The 27,785-nt window shown below is 53.2% G+C and overlaps 1 protein-coding gene and 1 long non-coding RNA gene across 7 annotated transcripts in view; one reads left to right on the plus strand and one right to left on the minus strand.

The window, feature by feature from the left end:
* ST3GAL1 (ST3 beta-galactoside alpha-2,3-sialyltransferase 1) overlaps positions 1-27,785 on the plus strand; it is an 85,932-nt gene that overhangs the window by 32,694 nt on the left and 25,453 nt on the right. For 2 of the 6 annotated variants that reach the window (XM_032467892.1, XM_032467896.1), the window contains one exon: positions 16,874-16,928. The exons of the other annotated variants lie outside the window; for them this stretch is intronic. The gene's annotated coding sequence lies outside the window, so the exon portion shown is untranslated. The remainder of the gene's footprint in view (positions 1-16,873; positions 16,929-27,785) is intronic. 6 annotated transcript variants of the gene reach the window in all.
* On the minus strand, positions 432-23,057 carry LOC116659850. Its single transcript, XR_004315206.1, has 3 exons — positions 23,046-23,057; positions 18,153-18,156; positions 432-545 (listed from the first exon to the last, which is right to left on the minus strand). It is a non-coding gene; the product is annotated as an uncharacterized LOC116659850 (long non-coding RNA).

Consider the following 27,785-nt stretch of genomic DNA (forward strand, 5'->3'; position numbering starts at 1 on the left):
GTGCCTTCCCCTCGGGGTTGCCCTGGGAGGATTCAGCTCAGCCCTCCAGACATCCTGGGAATGCCTGCCTCCTGGCAACAGCCCACAGACTTCCAAGCCCCCAGCCTTAACCACAGAGCTGTGATGGGGGCTGGGGCACCTGGAGCTTCCTGTCTGCTGTTCATCCCTGAAAAGGAGGCATTGAGGTGTGAGACCCACCAGGAGGCAAGCGGTTCCCTTACAGCATCTGACCATCCTGGGCTCTGCGTGGCCCCGGCCTGAGTCCTGACATACACTTGGGCAGTGCCTTGTATGCTCCAGGTAGCAGCCACACACATTATTTAATTGTCATGACAACTTATGCTGTGGGTATTATTATCCTGGTTTTACACAGGGCATGCTGAATCCCAGAGGTTACGTGACGCAGGGGCAGAGCTGGGGTTTGAACCCAGCAATCTGACTTGGGGTCTTTGCTCATAACCCCCAAGCCAAGCTGACATGCAGGAGAAAGGATTCAGCGCTGGAGGGAACCAGAGTGGATCAAATTCACCCACCACCCCAAACCCCTTTCTCCAGCTAGGACCCTGTTGCACAGAGAACTGAAGTAATTTGCCCAAGGTCACACAGCATTGGTCGTAGAGGCAAGTTTTGAAGCTGGGTGATTCGATTTCTAATCCAATGCTTTATTCCACAAGTCCAGACCCCTCCATTGGCTTGGGGCCTGTCGGAAACCAAGGCAGGCTCTCTTCCTCAGCTCAGAGTGAAACAGCCTTTCACCGTATCCTTTGTTAAAAGGCAGCCCCTTCTCCAGGAAGTCACAGTGTAAACGTGCATCTCAGTTAACATGGATGGGTACCTGGGCCTGCAATCAGCCAGGTCTGGGCTCAAGAATCCGTGTTCAGGTGGATTTGGGCAAATCTTACCTCTCCCACCCTGTGGTTTCTGATCTGACCAACTGGCGCTTCAGGGCCCCACTTGGCTGAGTTGTTCTGAGAACCAAAGACAGTGCTGTAAGTGATGTGTCTGAGCATCCAGCTATCACGGAACCCGTGGCCCTCAGTGAATGTGGCCTCTTGTCCCCACTTCCTCATGTACTGTCTGCCGCTCCCGCACCCGCTCTGCTCCAGGGAACACCCCTCCCACTGCACTCAGCTGCAGAGCCTCGTCCCGTGGTTCCTCCCATGGGTGGCCGCTCTGACGTCATCTTGGGCAGTATTGCAGGTCCAGGAAACCACGCTGGGCCGTTCCCGCCCCAGGGGCTGTTCCCGCTCACTTTTTCGTTCTCGCCCTGTAACTGCAGGGTTGTACAGTGGTTTCTCTGTTGCCTGAAAGGCCTGGTATTCTCTCCGTTTCTCTCTGATGTGTAATTGTATCTCAGGAACCCACAGCAATCAGGCCCCTGGCCCCTCCGAGGGTGCCTTTTTCTATGGAGACAGATGTCTGGATAAAAAGGAAGGCATTAGCTGGTTGAAGCAAACTGTGTGATTAGACAAACGCTTTAATGAAGCCTCCTCATGGATTTGCTGGCTCTGGGTGGTTGGGGGAACCTTAACGTCTTCATCAACTCCTTCTGGCTTCGCTCCTCTTGATCTAGAACAGTCTGCAGTAGTCCAGACCCCTGGGTGCTGGCTGAGGCATGAGTGATGGCGGAGGGAAGGGGGAGGGCGAGGGTCTCTGGTGTCCAGGGCTGAGGAGTTGCCATGTCTGCAAAAGTGGCAGGGAGCGGGGGGCTCAGCTCAGGAGGTGGGCAAAATGCAGGCTGCCCGGGGCCTGGACCCTCCAACGCAAAGCTATGAAAAGAAGCGGCAGGATCCACTCACCTGCAAAATGGGGATGTCAGCTGGAGGTGGTGGCGTTGCCTGGTGGCTAAAGCTCTGTCCTGGGGGAACTGCCAGGGTTTGTGTCCTGTCCTATCACTGGGTGACCTCGGACCAGTTCTTAACCTCTCTGTGTCTCAGATTTTCATGTGAAAAATAGGGATGATGATAACTTGCTCCACCTTCACTTAAAAACAGATATTTTTTGAGCAGTCGTAAATGTTACCTGGGAAGAGCACTGACCCCAGTGCAGACCTTAGGGAGGTCCTAGGAATCCCATGAGAGTTGACTGTGCATTTGACACAGAGTGGGCGACGTGGCTGGGCATGCCGGCCTCCGTCTATGGCATGTCGCTTCTAAGTGCTTTACACAAACTCCTGATCCATCCTTGCAGGACCCATTTGAAGCAGGTGCTAGTTTTAGCATCACCATCCCTGCTTTGCAGAGGAGGGGGAAAAGACACAGAGAGGTTAAGAGACTTGCCCAGGAGTGCCCAGCACAGACTTGGCAGAGCTAGATTCAGATTCAGGCAACCTGGCCCTGGAGTCCATGTGCTTAGCCACCAGGCTTTACTGCCTCTCGGCGCACTGGCGTGGCTGTTGCCATGTGACATGTGCTGTGACAGAGGCGTGCACAGAGCAGGGCAGGTCTGTTTGTCCTTTGGCTAGTGTGGGCCTGGACCCCTCAGACCCTGCCTCTGTGGTGTTTGGAAGACTGAGCGATCTCCCAGGGGGCCAGGCAGCTCCCCTCTGGTCTGACCAGAAGGCAGGAGGCCCCTGGAGCGGGTGTGGGGTGACTGGGCAGGATGGGGGCCGGGCACAGATGCATCTGTTTGGAATTAGACTCGAACTGAGCAGAGTTGGCCAGAAACCCACTGCATTAATCCAGAAAGCAGTTTGGAAACACTCGGCCAAATGTCTCAGCAGAGCCGACTCTCCTCTTGAATTCCATCCCGGTCTCTTTACCCAGCGCTCATTTGCCCGGCACCGTCTCCATGCTGGGCTGGGGATGGACACCAGGAGGCCCTTTCCTCGGGCTGGGAGGGTGGAAGGAGGGGGACAGTGTGCAGGGAGATCTTACTCCAGGGAGGACAATGGTGACAAACAACAAGGCCAACAATAATAGTACTTACAATGTGCTTACAGGGTGCCAGCGGCTGAGTGTGTTACCTTTTGGGTCGATATCAGGTTTGTCTCCAGTTTACGGATGGAACCTGGGCTCCCTGGGGTTAACTCTCAAGACCCCCACAGCCACTGAGCGACTGCTGGGATTTGAACCTGGGGCTCCTGGGCCAGCTGTGGTGTGGAGTAAAGCACTGTACGGGGCAGAGCAGAGGCCTGAGTCCCATTTCTTGCTCTGTCTCTTAGAGCTGTGTGGCCTCAGGCAAGTCAGTTGACCTCTCTGAGCCTCAGACTGTCTGCTATGATGTATACTACATGACGTTGTAATAAGTTCCCCCAAGGGCAGTGCCAGGAGATCCACCCACACTGAACCTGCGATGGTGCTTTGAAAGGCCAAGAAGGACCTTTTTGTGCTTCTGGGTGAAGTGGTGCTGTCCCCACAGGCTTTCACTGGGACTAGAGAGGCGGTTGCAGGGCTGGTTGGGGCCGTAGGGAATCCAGGATGCTCCCAAGCCCTCCTTTCTGGGAGCCGGGTCTGCCCTGGCTGGGTCTGCATCCTTACACTCCCTTGTTGGCATCCTGCACTGGTTTCTATTTTATTGTTCCTGCTTTGGGCCTAAGCCTCTGGAAATGAAACCCCAGATCCTGGGAGGCTTTCTTGTTAAATACAGCCCTTGGGAGATTGTTCAGTCAAGGTTCTGGGGCTGAGCACTGGGTTGTGGAGGCTTTAGAGGTGCCACCGTTTTTTAGGTTTTGGGGGGGGGTTGGTAGTTTTATTTCACAGTCATAAAAGTAGCCATGACCACTGCAGAAAAGTTTGAAAAGAGAGAACTCTAAGTCTGGGGAAAAGCTCCACAAAACCACCCCTTCCAGAAAAGTACTGATCTTAGCATTTTAAAGTATTTCCTTTCACCAAATGTATTTCGGTTTCTATGGTGTAACAGATATTTGCACAAGCCACGATGCACTTAATCATTTCCTTAAGGTGGAGTGTGTCAGAGCTCTGTGGTATTTTGCTATTAAAAATAACATGATGATGGATAAAGAAGATGTGGTATCTATGTACATGGAATATTACTCAGCCATAAAAAAGAATGAGATCTTGCCATTTACAATCATGTGAGTGGCCCTACAAGGTATTCTCTTAAATGAAATAAGTCAGGCAGAGAAAGACAAATTCTGCATTATTTCATTTATATGTGGGATCTCAGCAACAAAATGAATGAATACAAAGCAGAAACCGAGTGATAGATACAGAGAACAAACAGGTGGTTGCTACAGGAGAGGGGGTCGGGGAGGAAAGAAATAGGTGAAGGAGACTAAGAGGTACAAAATTCCAGCTGCAAAACAAATGAGTAACGGGTATGAAACATACAGTGTGGGAAATATAGTCAATAACTAATGTTTTTGCAGCTATTTTGAAATATATATATATATAAATTGTTATGTTGTGCACCTGGAACTAACAGTGTTGTAGGCCAATTTTAGTTCAAAAACAAACATACAAACAAATTCATAGAACAAGAGATCAGATTTGTGGTTATCAGAGGTGGGGAGGTAGGGGAGGGAGAAATGGATGAAGGCAGTCAAAAGGTACAAACTTTCAGTCATAAGAGATATGTGTACTAGAGCTGTAATGACAAATATCATTAACGCTGCTGTATATTATGCATGAAAATTGTTGAGAGTAAACCCTGAGTTCTCATCACAAATTTTTTTGCTTCTTTTATTTTGTGTCTGTACAAGATGATGGATGTTCACTAAACTTACGAGTATGTAAGTCAAACCATTGCGCTGTACACCATAAACTTATACAGGGCTGTATGCCAACTATATCTCAGTAAAACTGGAAGGAAAAAATAACACGATGCTAAATCTCTTTGGGCACAAAACTGTCTGCACGCTGAGCTGTTTCCGGGAATAGATTCCTAGAAGGAGATTCCAAGGAGCAGCCCAGCACTTGTTGAGGCTGTTGGTGCCTCCTAGGAACGTCCTCTTATTAGAGGCTGAAGGCTGTGGTGAGCAGAGCTGGCAGGAACAGCGCCTTCGCTGCAGGGGGCTCACACTTCTGCTGAAAAAAGATCAGAAGCCACTGAGAGGGAAGGTCCCAGGTGGACCAGACAGCATCTCTTCTTGAGGACCTCGAAGCAGCTCTAAGTGAGCTGAAGTGTTTCACTTGAAGCTGGGATGAGTTGGCACCGTCAGAATGCAGAAGTGACAGGAAGCAGGAGCTTTTGTGCTGCTGGGGTAGGGGGCTGCCTCCAGCAAGACGGGGTTCGCTGCAGAATACCCACAAAACAGTGCAGCAGTGTGTGCACGCACACACTCTCCACCCGCCTCCCGTTCTTTATCCTCCATCACTAGCCTCTGGACATCTGACCTTTTATGCATTTACTTCTTTGTTGATTGCCTTGTGCACCTAGAACTTCAGATCCTTTCATTGGTTTTGTTCCGTGCTGTAGCCCTGCCGCCTGACATATTACCTGACGTGTAACAAGTCTTCAGGAAATATGTGTTGAATAAATGAATGAATGAGGGAGAATGTAAAGACCAGCTCAAAGGTGCCGAAAACATGATTGTTAGGAAGTAACAGACTTGACAACATTGATTTATGGAATTCAATGTGCCTGGCATGTGATCCCAGACACTTCCCAGGTTACCCTATGAGGCGTCTCTGTTAACGCCCATGTGTTTCCTGACGCCTGCCTCCTTGATATGACAACAGAGACATTCCCCCGTGGTTTAAAAAATTCTTCGTGAGCCAGACTTTTTCTTCCTTTAACGCATAAGAATATTCCAGAATTTGCTTGCCCTTCCCGTCAGCAGGGCGTGAGTTCCCATGTCTGCGCGCACCGCCGGCACTTGGCATCACAGCGCCCGCTGATTTTTGTCAAGCGATGTCTCATCCTGTTTTCATTAGCATTTCTCTGATTGCTAATGAGGCCCCAGACTTTTGCGCCTGCCCTGCCCCACAGCCTGGCCCCTCTCCCACCCCGGGCTCGCTCTCTCTTCTGCTTGTCCTTCAGGATTCCGCATAGATGTCTGTCGCTACTGCAGGCTCTGGTCCCCAGGCTCTCCTCTCTGCTCCCCAGGCCGCCCTCCCAGAATAGCAGGCTAAGGTCATGTTTACAAACCTTGTTCTGGAGCCTCAGATCGCTAGGATCAAAGCCTGCTCCAATACCTGCAGGCTGTGCAACCTCCACTGAGGGCCCTAACCTCTCTGAGCCTCAGAGTCCTCACCTTCCAACCAAGGATTGAAAACAGCACCTCTTGGGAGAGTTTTCTTGAGAATTAGCTGAGATTATTTGTGTGGCATGTTTAGCACATAGTATGACCAGGTTCCTGGTGGCTGTTGGGCGTTAAGGCCTGTGACATCTTGCCTCGTCATTGTCTGTTCACCTGACCTGCCTCTGCTGCCTAGGAGGACTCCCCAGTGGGGCTGTGTTTGCTGCCTTTTTGTATTTTCAGCTCCTGGCAGTGCTGGGCAAATAGTAAGAGCTGGAACGAATCTTGTCAGCCTCCCTGGAGGGGGTTCCAGCATCAAATGGCGGGTTGGTCAAGACGCTTTTTAAAAAATTCCTTCCAACCCTGAAATGCTGTGGTCAGGAAATTACCCCGGAAAAAGTTCTCCTTGTGGGGTCCTTTCTAAGCTTTCTAAATGGGGCTTTAGTCTGCAGGTAACTATAGGAGGCTGCAGTGGCCGCAGGGAGCTCCACGTGGCCTGATGGCTGCTTGCTGCGTATTAGAGGTTATCATCTTTCTGCTGACCAGGGGATTGGAATCCTGGCAGAGACAGGGGCTCCACCTTCAGCTGGGCAGTGGGAGGCAGCCCGGGAGGCTGCCTCAAGCTGGCGGCCCTCCACTCTCTACTCTGGGGGGGCTGTCAGGGAAGGGCAGTGCGAGTGGTGTGTGAATATCAGGAAAGCCATGCAAAGCAGGAGCAGAGGAGACCTTTGAACATCCAGCCTAGGGGTCACTCCTTATGTCCATAGGGGCCAGGTGGGTAACATGATTGGATAAAGAGACCTGGGTAGGACAATAGGGAGTAGTGGGGCTTATGGCAAACTAGAAAACCAACCAGCTTCTGAACAAAGGAGAGATGGCTGATGCTCAGCCCAGGGATGTTGCTATGGCGACTGTGAGCCCAGGATTCCTGGATCTTCCCTTCTTTTATTAAAAGAAGCTAGAGGTCCAGACTTTTATGTGAAGCTTTCTGATTTTAGAAAGTTATAGCTAATTCCAAGTTTTGTCAGTTGCCGTATGGAGCAGGCAAAATAGACAGGATAGCGTTTCCCTATCTTCTGATTTAGCGCAATATTTGACAGATGGGGAAACTGAGGTTCAGAATTTGAAACTTGCCAGAGGTTCCGGTGGAGGTGGAGACCCTCAGGGATGTAAAGCACAGTCCTTTGTGGCTTAGTCTGGGCCTGCTGTCCAACACCCTGATAGGCTCCTAACCCCACATTTTCCCAAGGCAAGAACTAAAGCCCAGAGAAGGAAAGAGGCTCGCTCTAAGTCACACAGCTGGTGCTGGCAGAGTCCGGGGAAGGCCAGGGCTTCTGGCTGCCTGTGCAGTGACTGTGCAGCCAAAAACAATTCTGGGATGCTTTCAGTGAAAGCCTGACCACAGGCATGGTGCAGGGCAGATTCTCACTGGGTGCCAGCCAGCAGGAGACGGCTGGCACTCCAGGAGGCAGGGATGCTTTCCTGCTGCTCAGGAGAGCGGTTCTTGTATTTGCTGAACTAACGCTTTCAGCCCTGAAGGTGCAGAGATCAGCTCCGGCCTCTCTCTGAAGGATCCCTCCAACTGAGTGCTTGGATTCTGATTGAAGGGCATGTTCTTACTCTTGAACTGGCATCCTTAGAGTCTGCCCATGAGATCTCGAGTGGAGTGGGGGATCTTTCCTCCCCTTTGTGGTCAGCCACATGGCTCAGGGAAATGAACCTGGGCCTGGAGTTAGGAGAGTGACTGCAGGTCCAGTTCATGACGTCCTACCTGTGACACTGGACTGCCCATTTTAATCACTGCTGCCCTGCCGACATCACAGCGCTATTGTGAGAGTGTCCTCAAGCAGGTGGATCTAAATTGCCAAAGAAGAGGCTAGAGAAATGTAAATTATTTTTTCCCTGCTTATTCCACCTCCCTGAAGGGTGACATGTGAGTTGGGATGGGAAGGCTGGGAAGGCATCAGCATGGTCAGCAAGTGCAAAGGCCCAGAGGCAGAATGAGCCTGGGGAGTTCAGGCACAGATAGGGTGTTAGCAGGACAGGAACAGAGAGGGTGGGGAAGAATCCGTGAGGGTGAAGCAGAGAGGTGGCTGAGGACTCTGGGAGCACATATGGTCCCTGGAGGGAGGACCAGCTGCCTGGCCTCTCACAGAAGGTATTCTCCTCAGAGATGGTGGCAAGGAGGTAACCCTCTGAGATGAGCCCTTCTCCCAAGGCCAGGATCGTGGGTTGGGGAACAGAGAGGAGAAGACAGTGGGGAGGAGGAGGCTGCATCACCTCAAGAGACATCAAGGAAGGGAGGGTAGTTCGTCCAGGCTGTGAGTGTGAGTAGTGTTGGCTGGACAGTGAGAGGGAGATGGATTTTGCTGATAGGACTTTGGATTGGTCTAGGGGCCACTGTGGAAAGGAGTGGCGTGGCCTCCCTCTCTGTGAAACTGTGCACACACTGCAGGATTGACTAGAAAGGCACAAGGCATCCTGGACGTGCTACACTGACCTGCCTCCTGGGCAGTCTTAGGTTCCCCGGTGGAAGTGAGGGGGGGCACTGCTGCAGCCGGAGGCAGGAGGCTTGGTGGGACCCCGGAACAGGGTGGCTGGACTGGGGACGGCACTGCGGAGGGTTTCCTCTCTCTCTCTGCTTCTCTCCTGACCTTGAAAGCTGTGTCCTCAGCGGACACTGGGCCCGTCGTGTCTTGAGAGACCTGTCCAGTCAACCAGCCAGTCCTTGGCAATAGGACCCCAAGTGAGGACCCCCTACTTCCACAGAAGCCACCAGTCCCTTTCCCCAGTCTGGACCCTTCCATGGCCTGGGTTGTCAGCCCAATCGTAAAGAAGCACATGCAAATTTTATACTAAGTGAAAGGAAATCCTCCACCTCCTCTGCTCCTGTTGCAGAGGTGTCTTTACACCCAGTGCTGTGGGTAAGATGCACATTTCCTGTCACAGATCTTCAGCAGTCACTTGAAAACCCAAACTGGTTTGGCAAAGGGTGAGCAGGGGGATGCATTTGGTTCTCTGGTTTTGAAGAGGCTGAATGGCCTTGTCCTCCTCTGCTCCCAGCTCACGTCCCCCCAACCCCCCTTGGTTAGCCTGGGGACGGGCTGCAGAAATGAGGCTTGGGACCTGGACTGTCCCTGAGTCGACTCACAGCTGGCCTGTGACTTGGGAAAGCCCTTCACCTTCTGCAACTCGATGGACTCTCCTTGAGAAGGAAAATGCTGATGTGTACTGTCAGAGTCTGTAGCAAAGATGAAGGGAGCTACCTTCAGGTAGTTTGTCATTATTGGCGTCAGCTCCAGAGCCTAGTGATCTGGATTCAGGTACCAACTCCACCACGTGCTCACTGTGTGACCTTGGACAAGTGACTTCACCTCTCTGTGCTTGTCTAAATATGGGGTGACAATGAAGTCTCTAATACTAGGTTGTTTGGAAGACTGAATGGCTTCATCCACATAAAGTTATTGAAACAGTGCACATATAAGTAGTTAGTGAATGTTCTACTGTATGTAGAGGGCTGGGCACACAGTAGGTGTTCATTAAACACAGTCACCCTTCTGTCTTATTAGATGTTCCAGAGCAATGCCTTTATGTTAGTCTTTGCTGCTTTCACAGGGGCTGCAGATTTCATGCGTATCTACCTCTCCAAACACCATTAATGAAAGTCTTGAGCCCAGATAACCTTGCTTTTCTGTCCTTAGCTTTGGTTTGATAAGAATTTAAAGTGTGTTTGTTGATCTTTTAAAACCCCTGAGATGAGTATTTACTGCCAAAATGTGCAAGTATGTCAAAAGGTTTTAATTCAGGTGCTGGATAATAAGGCTGGAGACTCTAAGAGGGAAATGACAAGGTTTTCCTTTCTTTGTCCTCTATCTGTTGTGGCTATAAGCACTTCTGTTTATCACTTAAAATCCTATTTGAAAAGGTCACTGGTTATTTTCATGAATCACACAGTGTGGGGATTCAGGAAGGAAGAACTGGAGGCCGGCGTCCTCAGATTCCTTCTCCATCCCCTGTCCTTCCCTGATGATGGATTTGTCCCACGTCACTGTGCTGCTCCCAGCTGTGGTGGTGGCCGCCCCTGGGCAGAGAAGGACCACTGGGTCCAGGCACGTGGTGCTGTCAGTCACGGTATGACCCGTCACCTGTGCTCAGAGTGTGCCCAGTTTGCGAGCTGCCTTCAATCCACGGTCTCACGGTTCCTAGTGTTCCCATTTTCCAGAGGAGGAGACTGAGGCTCCAGTTTCTTTCAACACCGGCTTCAAGTTGCCCAGCCAGTGAGCAGCAGGGCCTGCAGCTGCCTTCAGACGGCAGCGAGCCCCCTCCAAAAGCCCACACCCTGCCTCGACTCAGCTCTCACTGTGTCCACCCCACTCCTCCTGCAGCCCGTTCATTTGATGTGAGATGAAATGAAGGGCAATGAAATATTTATCGGCCACGCGTCTGCCGGGCACCTTCACACGAAAGCCCAGAGAAATGCTCTGGGAAGTGGAGCTGGTGATCAAAAGGCCACTAATTGGTTTACTCATGAGGCTTAATCTCTGGTTTTGAAATATCCGACCGGAAAGACCGTCCTGGCCTGGGACAGGTGTGTGGCCAGTTCCCCAAGGACGGATCTCACCCCAAGGAAGTGCTTCGGAAGAAGATCTATCCTAAAGGGTCTCCCCTCTGCTAATCTGCGGGTGACAAGCCACTGCCCTCCTGGGCGACACACTTCCCTCTCTGCCCTCAGCCTGTAAAATGGCCCCTTTGCTCTGGGTGTTCGCACTGCGCTGGCCTTAGGGCTGAGTATGGCCGGTTCGCTTCTGCCTTCTGACCTTGCAGGGACTCTCCCTCCTCGAACTCCGCTCTCCTCATCCTGTCTTTGCGTGGCTGCCTCACTCAGGAGCTCAGCTTGGCATTACCCCGGTGCCACTGTCCCCATCATGCCCCGCCCTTGGCTTCTCTGCAGAAGCGTTTTCCGTGATCTGCTCTGTTTGATTTGATGCATAAGTTTCCAAAGCAGAGGGATGTGCCCCTGTTCACGTTGTCTCACCAGCATCCCAGACAGGGCCGGGCATGTTCTGGCCCAAAGTTAGTCTTTGCTAAGTGACCGGAGGCTTCTGCTGCTTGCTGTAAAGCTGAGTTTGGACCAGACGGTAGCTGAGGAGCCTCCCTACTCTTGAAAAAGTCCTCTGAACTTGAGAGGACGTCACTTGGAGATTTTCTCTTCCTGATGGTCACGTCTCAGATCAGCCTCATGCCAGAGTCTCAGTTCCCTCCCCGCAGAGCTTGAGGCAGGGATGTGGTGCACGTGGATTACTGAGGAAGGGTTCCAGGACAAGCAGGGGAGGGAAGCCAGACAGAGGCTGGGCAAGGAGATGCCTTGAACTGGAGTCACCCTTCAGCCTGACCCCCCAGGACTCTGGAGCACACAGTGGCCCCACCACAGGGCTGGTTCCACATTGAGGCAAAAGGGGCCAGCCTAGTGTATCCCCGATTCCCTCCATCATAGTCTGGGGGTGGCCCACGGTGGCAGGGGCCAGGGTTGGCAGCCCCTGTCTGGCTGGGACAATCTTCTGGAGCACAGGGCAGCTGTGAGCTGGTAGCAGCCAAAGCCACTGTGGCTGAGGAGTGGCACCCAGCCCCCGAGAGGCTCTCTGGGCTGGATGCCAGCAGCGTCCGCTCTACAGGGACCCGGCCCCTTCCAAGTAGCCTGACCCCAGAGGAGGAATTTAAAACCTGAGACCTGCCTTTCCAGGTGAAGTGGCTTTGAGGGTCAGCAGGGGTAACCTGCTACCTTAGCCAAGGCAGTGGCTCTTGGTTACCAACCCTTGCCCCTGATGCCACTCGGGTTTCCTGCTTTTCCCCTGGGCCGGCCCTAGGAGGAAAGAACGAATGGATATTCGTTTCTTCATGTACCCACTTCTTGCTGCCTCTCAGACCTTTACCCTACAAGACTCTGGAATTCTTTTTCTCCTCTGCCTTGTTGTATTCTTCCCATCTTTCTAGAACCAGTGCCGGGTTCCCCTCCTCCTTCAAGCCCTCCCCATCCAACACAGCCTGTGCCCACCCGTCCTGTCTCTTCTCTGACATAGAACATCCCGCCTCGCACTCTGGACCGGCAGCTCTGGAGAGCAGGGCCTGTCCCTTCCCGCACCCCGTCTCCCCGCCTTGCCTACCTCAAGGCGTGGGGGGCAGCAGACCAACAAACAAGGGCCCCAGACCAAATCCAGAGCCCACCAACTCCTCCTTTATGCCCCGAATTGAGTTCACAGCCGACGACCCCACTTCCCATTCCCGGATCCATGGAGTGTGTGAACGGGACCGACTCTTCCAGAAAGACAAGGAGATGTTTTGAAGTGACTCAAAGAAAAGCTTGTTGAATTACACTGAGTTTTGGCACATCTGCCCATGAAGGTAGAGAAACTTGACGTTTGCCTTCCAAGCCAGCGTAAGGAATGAGTCTCGCTTCCTCCTGAAGGAGCAGGAGGCAGCGGAATGATGCCTGAGCTGGTCTCAGGAGACTGAGGTTCCATTTCAAGTTCCAAGGCTCAGTGGCTGTGTGACCTTGGGGAAGGCACTCGCTGCTTCCAGGCTCAGCTTCTCATCTGTGAAGTGGGACTGGAGAGGGGGAAGAGGGGCCAGACCTTCCAGGTGCCTTCCCAGCCTTCCTTCCCACCCACGCTTCGGGGGGAGCCCAGCTTCACCTGCACAAGAACCAAGTGCCTCCCTGCTCCTCTCACAGCCTGCTTCCTGCTGCACCCCCTGAGCTGGGCCAGCCCCCGCCCACCTCTTGTGGAAGGTCGCCCGCCATACTGTCTATACTGAGGAAGCACTTGCTGGACAGATGTGCTGAAAGAGGAGCCCTTGGTCTGAATCCAGCCCTGCCCACCTTCAGCCTTAGCACATCACAGCAGCATCCTGCTTAGCAACCCTGTTGAGCACTCAGTATGTCAGGCACTATGCTGAGAAATTTTATCATCTCTCGCTGAGTCCTTGCAACAACCCCAGGATGGTGGGGGTGGGGGGGGCGTTGTTCTGCCCATTCTGCAGATGAGAAAACTGAGGCTCAGAGACGTGAAGTGGCTTATCCAAAGCCACAAAGCTGGTGGAAGGCAGAGCCTGGTGGGAAGTCTCCAGACACACCTTCTCAGTTCTTCCAAATCGATTGTTTGTTGGAAGGAGGTGGGACAATTGCCAAAGGAACCCTGAATGGTGCTGCATGACAAAGAGTCCCCAAATCTCAGTGACTTACAACAAATGCTTATTTCCTGTTTACATGACAGGTGGACCGCAGTTCAACAGCAGGGCGACTGCGGCTCGGCCCTCTTCCTTGAGTTTGCTGGGTTTAAGTTTGAGCCTAGTCATTACCTAGGACATGCCGTGCTCGTGCCAGGACTGACAGAGCCACACAGTCAGATTTAAACTGTCCGCTTAGAGGGGGCACACTCATCATGTCTGCTCACACTTTGGTGGTCAAAGCCAGGGGCATGGCCACGCCCAGCATCAGCAGGTCAGGAAGGTAGTCCAGCACAGCGAGGAGTGGGGGTAAGGGGAGAGGGAAAATGCTTGCATGATATGATTGGCCACAGCCATCGGGCTCTGCAGCCAGACACGTGCGCCTGACTCCCAGCTCTACCTCTTAGTAGCTGTGTGGCCTTCAGTGTGGGACTCCTGCTCGTCCCTCAGCTTCCTCATCTGTGAAATGGGGGTGAGAATTACAGCCCTGTCTTGGTCTCCGAGGGCTGCCGTGACAAGGGACACAAACAGGGTGGCTTACGCAGAAATGTTTATTTCTCACGGGTCCCAGATCAAGGCGCTGGCAGGGCTGGGGTCTGGTGAGGCCTCTCTTCCTGGCTTGTAGATGGACACTTTCTCACTAGGTCCTCCGACAGCCTGCCTTCTGAGTGCACTTCTTATAAAGACACCAGTCCTATCAGATTAGGGCCCACCCTTAGGACCTCATGTGGCCTTAATTCCTTCCCTAAAGCCCCATTTCCAAATGCAGTCACACTGGAGGTTGGGGCTTCAACACGTGCATTTGATGGGGGACACCAGTCAGTCCATAACAAGCCTGTCTTCTGTAGGGCTGTTTTGAACGTAATGGGTCAGGCCCTTAGGACAGCATCTGACCTGGGAGCACTAGCTAGATTCTGGTGGTAGTTTGTCCCACGTTAAGACTGACTGGGAGTTCCCCTGCGTGCATGAGCCCTCATTCCACTTATCTTCTGATCCGTGACCCCTATTCCAATTCCTGGGACAAATTAGGTGCTCAGAGATCACATTTTTGGAATCCTACAGCAAAGCATGAGGCAGTTGAGGGGAGCCATCCAGGGTCGGGAAGACCTGGGCTGTGCCCCCAGCAGTGTAGACTGCTGTGTGGACGAGGCCCTGTCTCAGGCTGACTGGGATCCATCACATTGGCTTTGTCAGAAAAGTCTTAGATTTCATTTTCCTGTGGCCTCTGTGCTACCTCGAGGTGGCTGGACAGCATTCAGAGCCAGGGTCGACTCAGAGAGATCCTTTTCCACGAAGATGTTGTTATAAACTCCAAGGTGGCAGTGACTCTCTAAGCCCCCTCCCACAGATTCTGTCCCCCACCAGCAAAGCACCATGATGACCCCATGTGACAGGACTGGGTGTGGATGGGCATCAGGGAAATTTATTCTGGCTGCTTTGTATTTGGAGATGTTTCTGACACAGAACCATCAAGCTTGGACTGACCTCTTGGGATTCCATGGCGGCACTCAAAACCTCCATGTTTGTCTCTCTTTCCTAATTCATGTTACCTTTCCCACATCTGGCCTTGCTTGGGTAGGACTATGTCTGAGGATGTTTATTTAGCCGGTGGCTCTATGACCTGGGGACAAAAAGATGAAAGCACATGGGGACAGCTGGCCTTTCCAAGCTCCCTGCCTGACGTGCTCAGCCCGGCAGTGGCGGGGAGAAGAGAGTTGTAAGTGAAAGTTCTGGGCCTCCTCCCAGCTCCCTGGTAAATTACTTGTTGGCGTGGTGAATCATTTAGTGTGCGCTGACTCTCTCAGGCTCAATTTCCTCATCTGGGAAATGGGAGTGATGACACTTTCTATGAGATGTGCGGCAGCTGGCCCAGAGCAGGTGGTGATGGTGATGATGATGGTGGTGGTGGTGGTGGTGGTGATGATGTGATGACTTTAAGATAATGATGCTGACAGAGATGATGATGGTGCTGCTGCTGCTGATATAATGACGATGAGGACATGATGATGGGGGTGATGACATGATGATGGGGGTGATGACATGATGATGGGGGTGATGTGATGATTCGATGGTGATGATTTAGTTCTTAGAGAGCACTTACTTCTTACCAGTTTATGTACATAGACCTTAATCTTCTCAGCAGCCCTAGGAGGTAGGCACCCTCAGTATTCCTACTTAACAGATGAGGGAACTGAGAGTAAGTGACACTGAAGAGTGCACGGCCAGGAGTGACAGAGCTGGCGGTCTGGCTTCACAGCCCGTTGCTCTTGCCACTGCAGAGATGGCCTCGAGGCTCACCCAGCATTACTTCCGAAGGACTGTGTCTCCCAAAGCTCCCCTGCATGTGGCACGTGGCGGGAACAAGAGTGCAAGCAATACCTGCCGCTTGTTCTGGAAAGTACTTTAATTCAACTATTTTATGATTTTTAAAAATTCCTCCTTCTATGTTGTTTCTGTGGAGAGTCAGAGGCAGGCCGGGCCCATCTTGGGCGCCGACTCCCTCCTGCCGGCCGGAGCGGCCGCTATGTGACACTAACGTCTGCCGGCCTCCGAGTCATCCATTATTGACGGGCACAGGCCAGCGAGAGCGGGGCCGCCAGTGCAGGTGCGCTCAGGTGAGAGGAGAGAAGGAGGCCCGGGCGGAATCGACCATTCGGAAGGTTGTTTTCATCCCCACCGCCAGGGGGGAACGTATTTTGCTCACTCCCTGGTGGCAAGAGCTAAGGCAGCATGAGGCTGAAGCTGCCACAAGCCCACAGGCTTGTTAATAATAATAATAATACCACGGGGTGTATTGTTGTTTAGGGAGGGCCCCTCACCCACTCCACATTTAGGAAAAAGGCTCAAACAGCATTGATACCTCCCTAAGTTTTAGATTCAAGTACTCTCTCCCTTTGCAAAATTTACAGCTGTCTGCTGGCTGCCAGTTAGAATTTTCTAGAATCAGATCCCCTCCCTCACTGCTACACATGACCTGGGACTTGCCACCAGTTCAGTGGCAGGTGCCACCTGCTCAGGCCTGCCTTCTGTCCTGTGAGTTCAGCCTGGCAGACAGGCTTCCAGCCCTGCTCTGACTCTGTCAGGCCCCCTCCTGACGAGCCTCGATTTAGCGGTTTAACCCTCTGTCTCACCGTGCACTGGCGCTGCCTCGGGGCTGCCTGCGAGGCCAAACCACGTGAGAAGCTCCTGAGCTCAGTGCGAGGCGCGTGGCGGTCTCAGGATCGGAGCACGCCCTCCTCTGTCTTCTGTCTAGAGCAGGAAGTGTTCTTAGCCATCGGGCAGCCCTGTGCTTTCATTTACAGTTTGGAACAGGAAGCCTCCACACTCAGGTCCCCTGGCTCCGCACCACCCCCTCCCTGGGGCCCTGAAGGTGACTGCCGTTCCCTCCCCGCCGCGCTCCGCTCCTTCACACCAGCACTTGCTCTGTGTCTGAGCTGCGCCTGACGCCGGCCTGCTCCCCACGCCTTCACCCTCTCTCTGGGAAGTCTCAGCAGTTTTTTCTATTTTCAGATGAAGAAACTGAGGCTCAGAGAGGTTAAGGAACGCCCCCAAGGTCACACAGCTGGTAAGTGGCAGAGCTGGGATTTGAACCCACCTCTCTCTGACACCAGGATCTGTGCTCTTAATTGCTTCATTTTCTGTGCCTTAAACTGTTGAAATGATCATTCTCGTCCACACAAGTGTGGCGGACCTGTGGCTTGGTTATCATTGTATTTCTCCCTGTGCCTCTGACAGCTTCCAGAACACAGAAGGCTCTCCGTCCATTTAGAAGATAGTCTTTTCAAATCCTCTGTGGTCAGGCAGTGTTCGGGGAATGGGGTGTTCATCTGATTATTGGCGAGTTCTGGTTACCAAAATGTTTCCCTCTTTGGCCACATTCACATGCTTCAGCAGGTCGCCAACACGTACCAATAAGAAATGCATTCTACCCTCATTATAAAGATCAGTTACTCCATGCGCAGACCATATCTGTAGACTGTTTTGAAGATGAATGTGTCTTTCTTTGTGATTCCGAAAGTAGATCCTTGACTTTGTAGTGGGAAGGAGGGCAGGGCAGGCGATGGAGATGGGTCCAGCCTGGGACCCCCAGACATCCATGTAGGTACCCATTGGGTACTGACCCTCTGCACCAGCCTCTCTCCTGCATCCTGGCTGTCGCTCTGACTGTTTCCAGTTTCTCTTGGTCCTGCTGCTGTCACGTCCCCTCTCTCCCATCTCTTCTTCATCCTTGAAACCTATGCTCTTCTCTTTGGGAAGATTTCCTAGAGCCCATGTTTTAAAAACCTTTGAGAATGAATGAGCCCCATTTAGTAACATGACCACAAATTAACTGCCTGATTTGGTCTCCAAAGTCTTCAAAGAAAACCCCAGGGTGGGGGTGGAGGAGAGTGTGACATTCAGAGGCTACCAGCGTGGACAGTGGGTGTGGTCTTTTCAGGACTTTGGTTTTCAAACCACTGTAGGGGTGATGTGGAGGCCCAGCAGCTGTGCTACAGGTCCCTGCTCCCGTCTCAACTGGAAAAGCTCAGTTTCAGTAGCCAGTTTCTGCTAGGGTGAGATCTAGTTTAAAGAAAATGTGAAAACCACAATTTACAAATGTTCTTACTTGGAAGTCTGGAAAGCTGGTTCTAGGTCTCGCCCTGCCACATCACACTGTGTGGACTTTGCCAAGCCCCTCTTCTTCACTGGGCCTCAGTTTGCCCATCTGTGCAGTGGGCTATGGACCACATACAGTTAAGGCTGACCCCGGGCTGTGGTTTCCCAGCTAGGGCAGCGGTGAGGCATTGACGAAGCTCACGCAGCTTCCTGGGTTGACAGGGAAGAACCATGGAGGCAGAGGGCTGAGGAGAGGGTGGCATTTGATAAAAACAACCCCATCCTCTGTGCGTACCCTGGTCAGGACAAACCCAGAGCCAGATCCACACGTGGGTTCAGGAATGAGACCCTGGGGCTGACAGCGGCCACTCCACCATTCTAGGTAGTCAGTCTAAAGCTCTGAGATCTCTGGGAACCAAACCCCAGGGCCCCACAGCAGGGCCAGGTGCCTCCTCACGTGCTGTGTGCCCTGGGTCCTGCCCCAGCCACAGAGGACCCCAGCAGGCAGGACTCACGCTTGCTTGCCACAGTTCTGAGCACAGTACAGATATACAGTATGGTTTTGTAGTATTTTTAGTTTTGCTGTTTTTGCAAAAACCAAAGGAAGTCAGTAGGCTGAGCTCTGACTTCCTCTCCCTGAAGATGGCTGTTTAGGTGGGGACATGCAGAGCTCAGCTAGGAGAGGAAACCTCTAGATACAAGGCCCAAAGATCAGGGGGCACCGTCTCTGAGCTGGCTGCTGTGATCGGCTATTCATAGGCAGACCTGATTGGAGTTACCATTGAAATCATCACATTCATCATATGAGGACACTGAGGCCTGAAAATGACCAAGACCCCCCACTTTTCACTATGCACACTCCAGAATGAACCTCTGCTCCCTGAGCTTGGGGCGCTTTCACTCTGCGTTCAGTCCATGTGTATTTCTTGAGGTCTTACCACCGTTCTCAGCCAGGGGGACACAGCAGTGAGGGAGCTGATGAAGTACCTGCCCTCCTGGTAGGGGCAGACAGACAGACAAAGCAGGAATTCAGCATACCATGGAGTCATTTTCTGATTAAGGCTATGAAGGAAAATGCAGCTGAGCAAAGGGATAGTGACATTGATGCTGTTTTGGGTGATCAGGGAAGACCTCTCCAAGGAGGGCAGCTGGGAAGAAGCATGAAAGCAGTGAGGGAGCAAGAGTGGGTTCTAGGTGGCAGAAATAGTATGTGCAAAGGTCCTGGGGCAGGGGATGTGCTTATTGTTCCTTCACACCCTTAGATTCTGATTCTTGGTGTATTTGCCTTCCCACTTTCCCAGCAACACAACCACTAATCATCCCCATTGTTCCCTTCATCTGTCACCTCCAGGTGTCTAAGGATGTGGCAGGGAGGAGTGGTTGTGTAGTAAGAAAAATTAAACAGAAAATGAATGGAGCAGAATTGAATAGGTGCATCTCTAAGAGGAAAATTCCTTGTCTCATTCCTTAATCCTCTTCGCACAGTTCATTCTTGGGTGACATTTGAAATAGTTTCACATTCTTGTCTGGCATTTATTCTCAAAATGCATGTTTAAACCAAGACTGAGTTTTCAGCACTCCGTTATGCACTCTTTCAAGCAGGGCAGGAACCTGGATTCCAAAACCACAGAAACAGAGCAAGAAATTGGTTTGGTGCTGCATCACTGACCTCAGGCTGACTGCAGGAAAGGGGGCTCCAGCACCTGGAGCCTGGGGTGGGGGTGGGGGCATTAGCAGGTTCTGATTGGGCTGGCCACCCCAGCCAGGGCTGTTTGCCCTGCCATCTGTGTGCTACTGATGTTTGCATAGCTCCTGCTGGAGTGGCTCATGGGCTGGGTGTGCTGGAAAGGACCTGCTTTTGGAATTAGGGACCCTGGGTTCTAATCTTAGTGTCACCACGGACTCATTTACAACCTTGGGCAAGTCACATTCTCTCCCTGAGCCTCAGTGTCTGCACCTGGAAACCGAAAGCTGATAGATGCGACCCTCCCTATGATCCTCTGTGATCCTGAAATGCCACAAGCCTTTGCCTCCGAGGCAGGCAGCAGCCAGGCCCAGGGACAGAGCCTTCCAGCAGCTCCCCTTTGATTTCTTAGACAGGGGGCTCTCAGCAGAGAGGTGCCCAACAATGGCCCTGCCTCAGGCACTCTGATAAGAGCTTCAAATAGTCCTCACCTCTGCCTGATCTGAGACCTGGGGCTGCAGAAACTCACTTCCGGGAGCAAATGAATGTCTCTCTTTCCTCGGAGCCCAGAAGGACTGCATCCATGAACAGCATCTCATTCATCTGGAAGAATGATAATCAGCAAGCAGTCCTGTCTAGGTGCTGTGAGTTCCTTGAAAGTTTCCCATAAGAAAGGGTCAGAAAGCTCCTGTCTCATGAGGCTCAGAGCCCAGCCACCCGTTTCCTCCCCAAGGAGCAGGCAGCCACGTGGTCGACCAGCAAGCCCGTCAGCTTCACGGGGCTGTCCACCTGCCCATCTACCCACTAGCAGGCCTGCATCAGGGGCCAGGGCCAAGGGCACAGCACCAGAGACACAGAACTAAATAAGACACCTTCTGTGCTCTCAAAGGCAGTCCAGGCTCAGACTCACCCCTCTCTCCATTTGGTCAAACTCTGGGGAATTTGTGGCTGAGCTTGCTCTCAAGGCCACAAAAATGTAAACATTCAGAAACTTTCGCCTCTCTGTGTTACCTGTTTTCGTCACTGTCTGCCCCAAATTCATTGGCTTAACACTGGTTCTTTGTTTACTAACTAAAGCTAATGTCTCTCCTTTAATCAAATCACATTTTCTTCTGGTCCATTCTATCCACTACATCCCAGTCTCACACGAATTCTGGGCGTAAGTGGGGGAAGGCGGCCAGGGAGGTGCTCCTGGGAAGAAGGGGCTGGAGACATGAAATTCACCAGCTGGGGGCTGGACGTTCTGTTAGTAACAAAACACGTGAAGATGTGGAGAGTAGAACTGCACGGGTGTAAGGTCTGCGATTTGGTTTTATTCCACTTACAAGCTAAGAAGCTAGCGTGTTAGGGTTTCAGGGTTGCTGGTGAGGACAGGAGACTCGGGTCAGAGACTCGGGGCTGCTGTGAAGTGGGAGAGACCCCCTCCTTTCATGCTTGGGGCCTGAGCTCTTCTAGATCTTGGGGAATATGACAGCTCAGTCAGTGCCCTCAGAGGCTGAGCTCAGGAAACAAAAGGGAGTAAAGGCACTTGGGACCCAGTCCAGGCCGGGCTTATCAATAAGAAGGCATTTATTTTCTAAGCTTGCGCATCTACCTGTAAAATAGGGAGGGAATCAGCATCCGGGCATGCTGTGGGAATCTCATACAGACACGGATCTGAAGACAATGTGCTTATTATTTACATTAGTAACAGGACGCAAACTCATCCTAATAGTTCAGCCTTCTGGGTTTTAGATCACTCCTTTTCTTTACCAAGAATAAAACTGTTTGATGTGTAGCTCTAGTTCACGACACACACACAGACGACCACGCAAAATTTACCTGCCAGTGTCATCCCTGATAAAAGTATTGCTCACTCATAAAAAGTATTGCTTGGGAGAAGGAAGGAGAGGAGGTGAAAAGATCAGGATTGCAGGAGGCAAAAGAACAGAGCCAGAGAAAACAGCTGGGGCGCCCCCTCATTAGAACTTGTCCCTGTGGATGAAAAAAATTAAGCAACAATCCATCTAAGAAAGAAGTGGAAGATTTGATTCGAGCCAACCTGAGGGTTAGAACCTGGGAGACAGTCTTTCAGAAAGCTCTGGGGACTGTTGTACCCGCTGGAGGTCAAAGCACAGTTATACACGTTTTTGAGACAAAGGGTTATGTGTCAAAGGATATGTTATTGACAGTTTGCACAAGCCATTTCTACACGTACAAAGAGAGGAGTCAGTCATGGGGCACCCTGACCCCTTACAAGATGAAGAAGGAACGTTATTGCCTAAGGAGTAGTGACCCTTTGTGAGATTAAGAAGGAATGTCACCTCTTAAGAAGGTCTGGTTGGTGCAGGTGCACAACAGGCACTAAAATGGAAAGAAGAAGCCCAAACGGACAAAGAAAAATTTTATGTTTTATGTTTAAAATTTTATGTTTAAATTTTTCTTGCCTTGCCATAAAATACGAATTCCATTTCATCATCCCTCGCTCCCACCCCATGCTGTGCCATAGTTACTATAGCATCTCTCCCACAAACTCCAGCGGTCCCCGCGTCAGCCCAGGATGCTCAAAGAATATTTGTGCTGTCGCATTTGCAGATCAGGAAGGCTTGGCGAGGTTGCCCATCTGGCCAAATAGGAGCGCTGGAACTCTCAGATGGAGACCCTGCCTGGTGTCAGGTGTGCTCCCAGGGACCCGCCTGGACTGGCCACCTGTCAGCCTTGGTTTCTCTCTCCGAGACCCCGGGACAGTCGCCAGCCTCTTCAAAGCCCACCTCTCACCCCCGCATTTTAGGAAAAGATGAAAAGACACCTGTGTGTTTTAAAGCAAATTAGGTAGAACAAGAGGTTTTGAAAGTGCTGTGTTCCCCAAGTGGGAGGCCCTTTGATGGGTAGCAGGGGACAGACAGTGCAGTCTCCCGCCCACGGCCCTCAGGAGCTGGGGGCAGAAAGGCTCTGTCCCCGGGGCACCCCCTGGCCACAAGGGGGGCATTCGCCATCCCGAGAGTCAGCGTAGCTCACTCCCTCTCTTCTGCTCGACTTACCTCCTCCATTGCATCCAGGGTGAGTAGCAGCTGTGAGCACCTTGCGGGGAGGGGTGGGGGTGGGAGTAGGGCTGAGTGGGGGCACACGGTCCCTGAGCTTCCATGGATGCGCCTGCAGGGGAGGTGATGGGCTCCAGCCAGGACCCGGCTGTGAGACCAACTCAGGCTGAGGGGAAGGTACTTGGGAACAGAGCCCAGTCTCTGCAGCACCACTGCCTGGCTCACCCTTTAACATCGCTCTTACAAAATGTACGGCCCTAGACCAAGTGGCTTAGCCTCTCTGAGCCTCCATTTTCTCATCCCAAAAATGGGCATATTACTGGATTGGAATAAAACTCTTGGACCAGCTCTTACAGGTGCACTTAGCCCGAAGTCAGTGCACAGGACACGTCTGCTCTTAATAGAATTCATACAGAGGAGGGATCTGATCTGGAAGCCAGAGCTGTCCCTGCCTCATTCCATCCCCTCCGGACTCCCAAGGCTTGCATTCTTACCGTTTCGATTTTGCACACAAGAGCGAGGTGCGGCTCAGTGTGGTTGGATGCCCGTCCCAGGTCCCACAGCTAATCTGACTTTGGAGCTGCAGCACCATCCTCTTTCCACCTCCCCCACGGGAAATGGAAGCTGGCCTGAGTCCTCTGCCTCCATCCACGGCTTGCCGTAGGGTTAAATAAGCACTTGGAAGGTGAGGCACCTTCATATCTGCTAATTACAGGTGAGAAGCGAGGCCAGAGGAGCCCAAGGGAGAGGGTGAGGGTCAGATGGGCATTGCCCAGTCCCTAGCATTACCCTGCGGGGACTAAGATGCAAACACTCTCAGGGCAGTGCCCCCCTCCCCCCCGCCCCACCTCAGCGCAGCGGCTGCTGTGCAGCTTTGACTCAGGGTTGACTCTCAGGTCCATCACTGGCCGTGTGCCCTTGAACAAGTGCCATCAGCCTTCCCTATGTGAGGCAGCCTCCCCCCAGGCACCCTGGGAGAAGCGCCCAGCTCGGTACCCAGTGCACAGCTGTGGACACTGGGGACACGTCCCTGAGTCTCCTTACTGACATACATTAGCACAGATTTCACCAGCTATGGGGAGATGGCAACGTGGTTCTCACCCTCTCCCGTGGCTCCAAGCCACCCTGCCCCTCGGCTACTCCCGGCTCCGGGGACGTCTTCCAAGTCCCCCCACTGTGAGACGGTCATCGCTGGCCTGTGTGCTCCTGCCCTGCTAGCAGGGCGTCTGCTGCCCCAGGCTGCCCGTGTTTCCTCAGACTTCCCGCCCTGAGCCCGGGCAGGGCTGCCTGGTCTCAGCTGCCCCGGGAGCTCCCTGGTCCTCGTGACTCCATCCTTGCACATCTGCTCTGGGCGCCCTTGTTCTCAGTGCTCCCAGTGGACTGCTGCACAGTCCCCTGTCAAAGGGGCAAGGTCCCCTTCCTTTCCCAAGAGGGGGGCTCGGGAGGGGGCCGCACATGGATGGCCTGGCCCCAGGCGCTGCGGGCTCGAGCCAGCTGAGCTGCTCTTCCTCGCCTCCTGAGTGGGGCTCAGACGGGTGGTGGGGAGGGCTGGTCCAGGGCAGTTTTATCCCAGCGACCCCACTGGACACCACAATACCCTTCTGACCCTTGATTCCTGGGGCTGGTTTATGCCAGACGCGTGCTTGTTGTCCGGGCCCCCCCAACCCCAGAACAGTGGTGGGTGCCGGGGGCCTCGTCACTTTAGCCTCTGGGTGTGTCCTGCAGTCTGAATCCCTCTTCTGGGCATCACCAGAGATCAACCCCCTACCCCTTCAGGAGCCTTCTGGATGCCCTTGTGCATAATTAGAGTTAAAATCTCCCCATGGAAGTCAGGGGGCCTAGGGGGAAATTATCTCTTTAAGACAATTCAGGGCTCCAGCCCCTCACTTATGCAAAGCTCTTTAGAACTAGCTCTCCAAGGCGGGGGTTGGGTGAGGGTTTCATAGTTCTGAATTGTCTTTCCCTCGTCATGACTTCTGCACCACCCAAATCAGGGAAACCCCTCTCTTTTCTGGGGGCGGGCATCAGCCTGGACGGACGTGAACACACAGTGTGACTCCTTGAATTCCCGACCACGTCACACACTTCCGATGTTGCATGGATGTCTTTGGACTCCGAATGGAGGACCCCTCAGTCCACACCCGTAAGAAGATTTGTGGATTTAAATTCCTTTTGTGCAGTTTAAAATATGAAAATATATCCAGTTCCTTGTCATATGACCCTAATCCTGGTTAATCGTGTTTCTCGGAGGCTCTTCTCCGAGCTGCCTGTTCTGAAGCACTGACGGTGCTTCTGGGCGTCTTTGCTTTCTCTTCCAGCCCCCCAGCAAAGGAGCAAGCAGGTAGTACTTGGGTAAGGAGAGGAAGATTTTTGCAAGCACAAGAGAGGATTCCCCCAACTGGCTGGCACTTCTCAGGTGTGACAGAAAGGGGTAAAAGGTCAAGTCAGTGCAGGAAGGAGGGGGGGAAACTGAAGCCCCCAAAAGACGGGCTTCCCAAGCCACAGGGTGGAGGCAGGGCTGCAGTTACAACCCAGAGCAGCCAAGGGCTAAAGCTGCCTTGCCCCACTCAGGACTCCCCTGCGGTCCTGTGATCCTGTGGGAGGTCCTGCGAGGAGGTGCCTGGTGGGTGTCACTAGGGAGCCTAGGGGGGGTGCTCGTTAGCACACCCCCTATTGGGACCCGGGGTGAATCTGGAGCCTGAGTGGTGCCCACTGGGAGCCCCTGGACAGGGAAACACCCAACTCCAACACCACCGGCTTCTGTCCCTGCCATAGCCCATCTCAATGGCACGAGGAGGACCAGGAGGCCTCCTGATGGCTGAGTCCCAGGCAGTGGTGGGAGCAGCATTGGGAGGATTCCAGAAAGAGCAGCTCCCGAGGTGGGAGGGGAGCTGGGGCTCAGGGCCGTCCAGCTGGCCTAGCAGCTCTTCATGCAAATCCTCTGAGGCTGCCAGGGCTGTTCCTAGAGCAGCTTGTTCCTCTGGGGAGAGTACGGGTGGGGAGGCATGGCTCCCTGCGGGCCCAGCCTCCAGGGGCTGCTGCTTGCATAAACCTCGGAGTTTTGCAGCAGGCAGGACTGTGGGGCCACTTGCCCCAATCAGCATCCTGGCCGGATGCAGGTGGTGGACTCCAAGTGGGTCACGAAGGCAGTTTAATGAAAGGGTTATTCACAAGGGCAGGGTCTGTGGTAGGAAACCCGAGGTCAGTGTGGTCCTTGGCGATGAGAACAGTGGGATGTCGCTAACCCTAGGACTAAGAGTCAAGAGGACGAGGACAGAAGTGTTCCTGGGATCCCAAAACAGAGCCATTACGTGGAGAGGGACACTTGACAGGAGCTAGAGGCCACCTGGTCTCGGCTGCCCCCAGGGAGGTGCCCAGGGCCATAACCACGTGACCTCAGCCCCCTTTCTCCCTCCAACCTTCTTTCTGCGTCCCCATGTATCAAAGCCGAGCAGAAGCCAGCCAGCGTGGAAACTCCGAGTGCAGGCCCTCAGGCAGCCCCGGGGCACAGAGCAGGGTGCCAGAGGTGGAGAGACCATCTGGAGGGAACCCCAAGCCCCTAGAAGGCCTGGATGCACACACCCAGCCCTCCTTGGCAGGCGGGGGTGGGTTGGTTGGGGATGGCGCTGCAGGGGGCGAGGTTCTGTCAGTCCTGATTTTCCTCCAGCCTGTGTGACTTACGCAAGTCTGGGCCCTCCTGGGCCTGCAGGAAACCCCACTGTTTCAAAACCCAAAGGGGCTTCCCATGGCTCCATGGAGATGTGGCTCCAGCCCTTATGGGACCGCCAGCCCTTGCCTGCCCCACCCCCACCCCAGCCCCCCTAGCATCTTCCTCTCTGGGTTTCTGCCCCACGTAGCCTTCTCTTTTTCAGTTCCTTGGGACTCACTTGGTCTCCTGAGAAGCCTTTGCACCGGCAGCTTCCTCTGCCTGGAGGCCCTGTCCTCTCTGACTAATTACCGGACGTCCCACACTCTCCCCTCCCCGACACTGAAGGAGGCTGTAGCAACTGGCTCTCCAGAGAACCAGCACCAACAGATGTATTGGTACATTCAACTGTATATGTATATTCAGAGGTTGATTTTGGGAACTGGCTCACACATTGGTGGGGCTGGTAAATTGAAATCTGGATGGCAGGCCTGCAGGCTGGAACCTTCACGCCAAAAGTTGCAGCCTGAAGTGTGCGGTCTGTAGGGCAGGCAGGCGGGTGGGCTGGGAAGTCGGGCAGGGTTCCCGGCTTACTTCCCGTCATGGCCTGTTTGCCTCTGCATGGCCGGGACCTCCTCTCAGGCCTCACCTCACCCAGGCTCGGCTCCTCTCAGTGGTGTTTTCTGGAGGGATGTGGGTCGGGCTGTAGCAGAGGCTGGTCCTTCCTGACCCCGGAGAGGAGGGAGGGCCAGGTCCGGGCTGGACCACAGGAGCCTGACTGCTAGTTTTGTGTGTGACTCAGAGGGTGGAGCTGAGCTGGAGAAAACAAAACAGGGAAAGGAGGGTTCACATCCCTACCCCTGCCAGGCCCTGAGCTGGCCACACGCAAACCCTGTTCAATGCCCACACCGCCACCGCCACCACCACCGCCACCGTGCAGTGGGGATCATCGCTGTCCCTCTCATTCAGCTCGGATGCTGCAGGGCTCAGGGCAGGGCCTGACTTGACAACTCGGAACTAGACACCACCCTCTGGGCTCTCCCTTGCCCGGAATCCCAGCTCCTTGAGCAGGTCTCTTGACAGCTGTGGGCCTCTGTTCCCGCCTCTGAAAGATGGAGATGGTACCCAGTACCAGCACCGTGACTGTCATGGGCTCCAGCAATTTGATCCAGTATCGTATTTAAAACAGGGTCTGGCAAAGAGAGAGCCCGCCATGAATGGAGGGTGTCCTTACTGTTAATAGATTAATTAGTGCGCTGTGTGGCCCCCTGAGAGGCAGGGATGGTTTTTAACCTCCGTTTTATATATGAGGGACTTGAACCTCCAGCAGCCTGTGTGACGCCTGGGTCCCACTGCAAAGGGCTCAGTGCCTTTAGGATTTTCCTGCAGGACCACACCCCTGGCTGTAGCCGTCGGATCAACTCCCGACCTCTCTACCTCAGCCCCTTCTCGCTCCTTCTCCTGATGGATGAAAAT

Source organism: Camelus ferus, chromosome 25 (assembly GCF_009834535.1).
Source record: "Camelus ferus isolate YT-003-E chromosome 25, BCGSAC_Cfer_1.0, whole genome shotgun sequence".
Lineage (NCBI taxonomy): Eukaryota > Metazoa > Chordata > Mammalia > Artiodactyla > Camelidae > Camelus > Camelus ferus.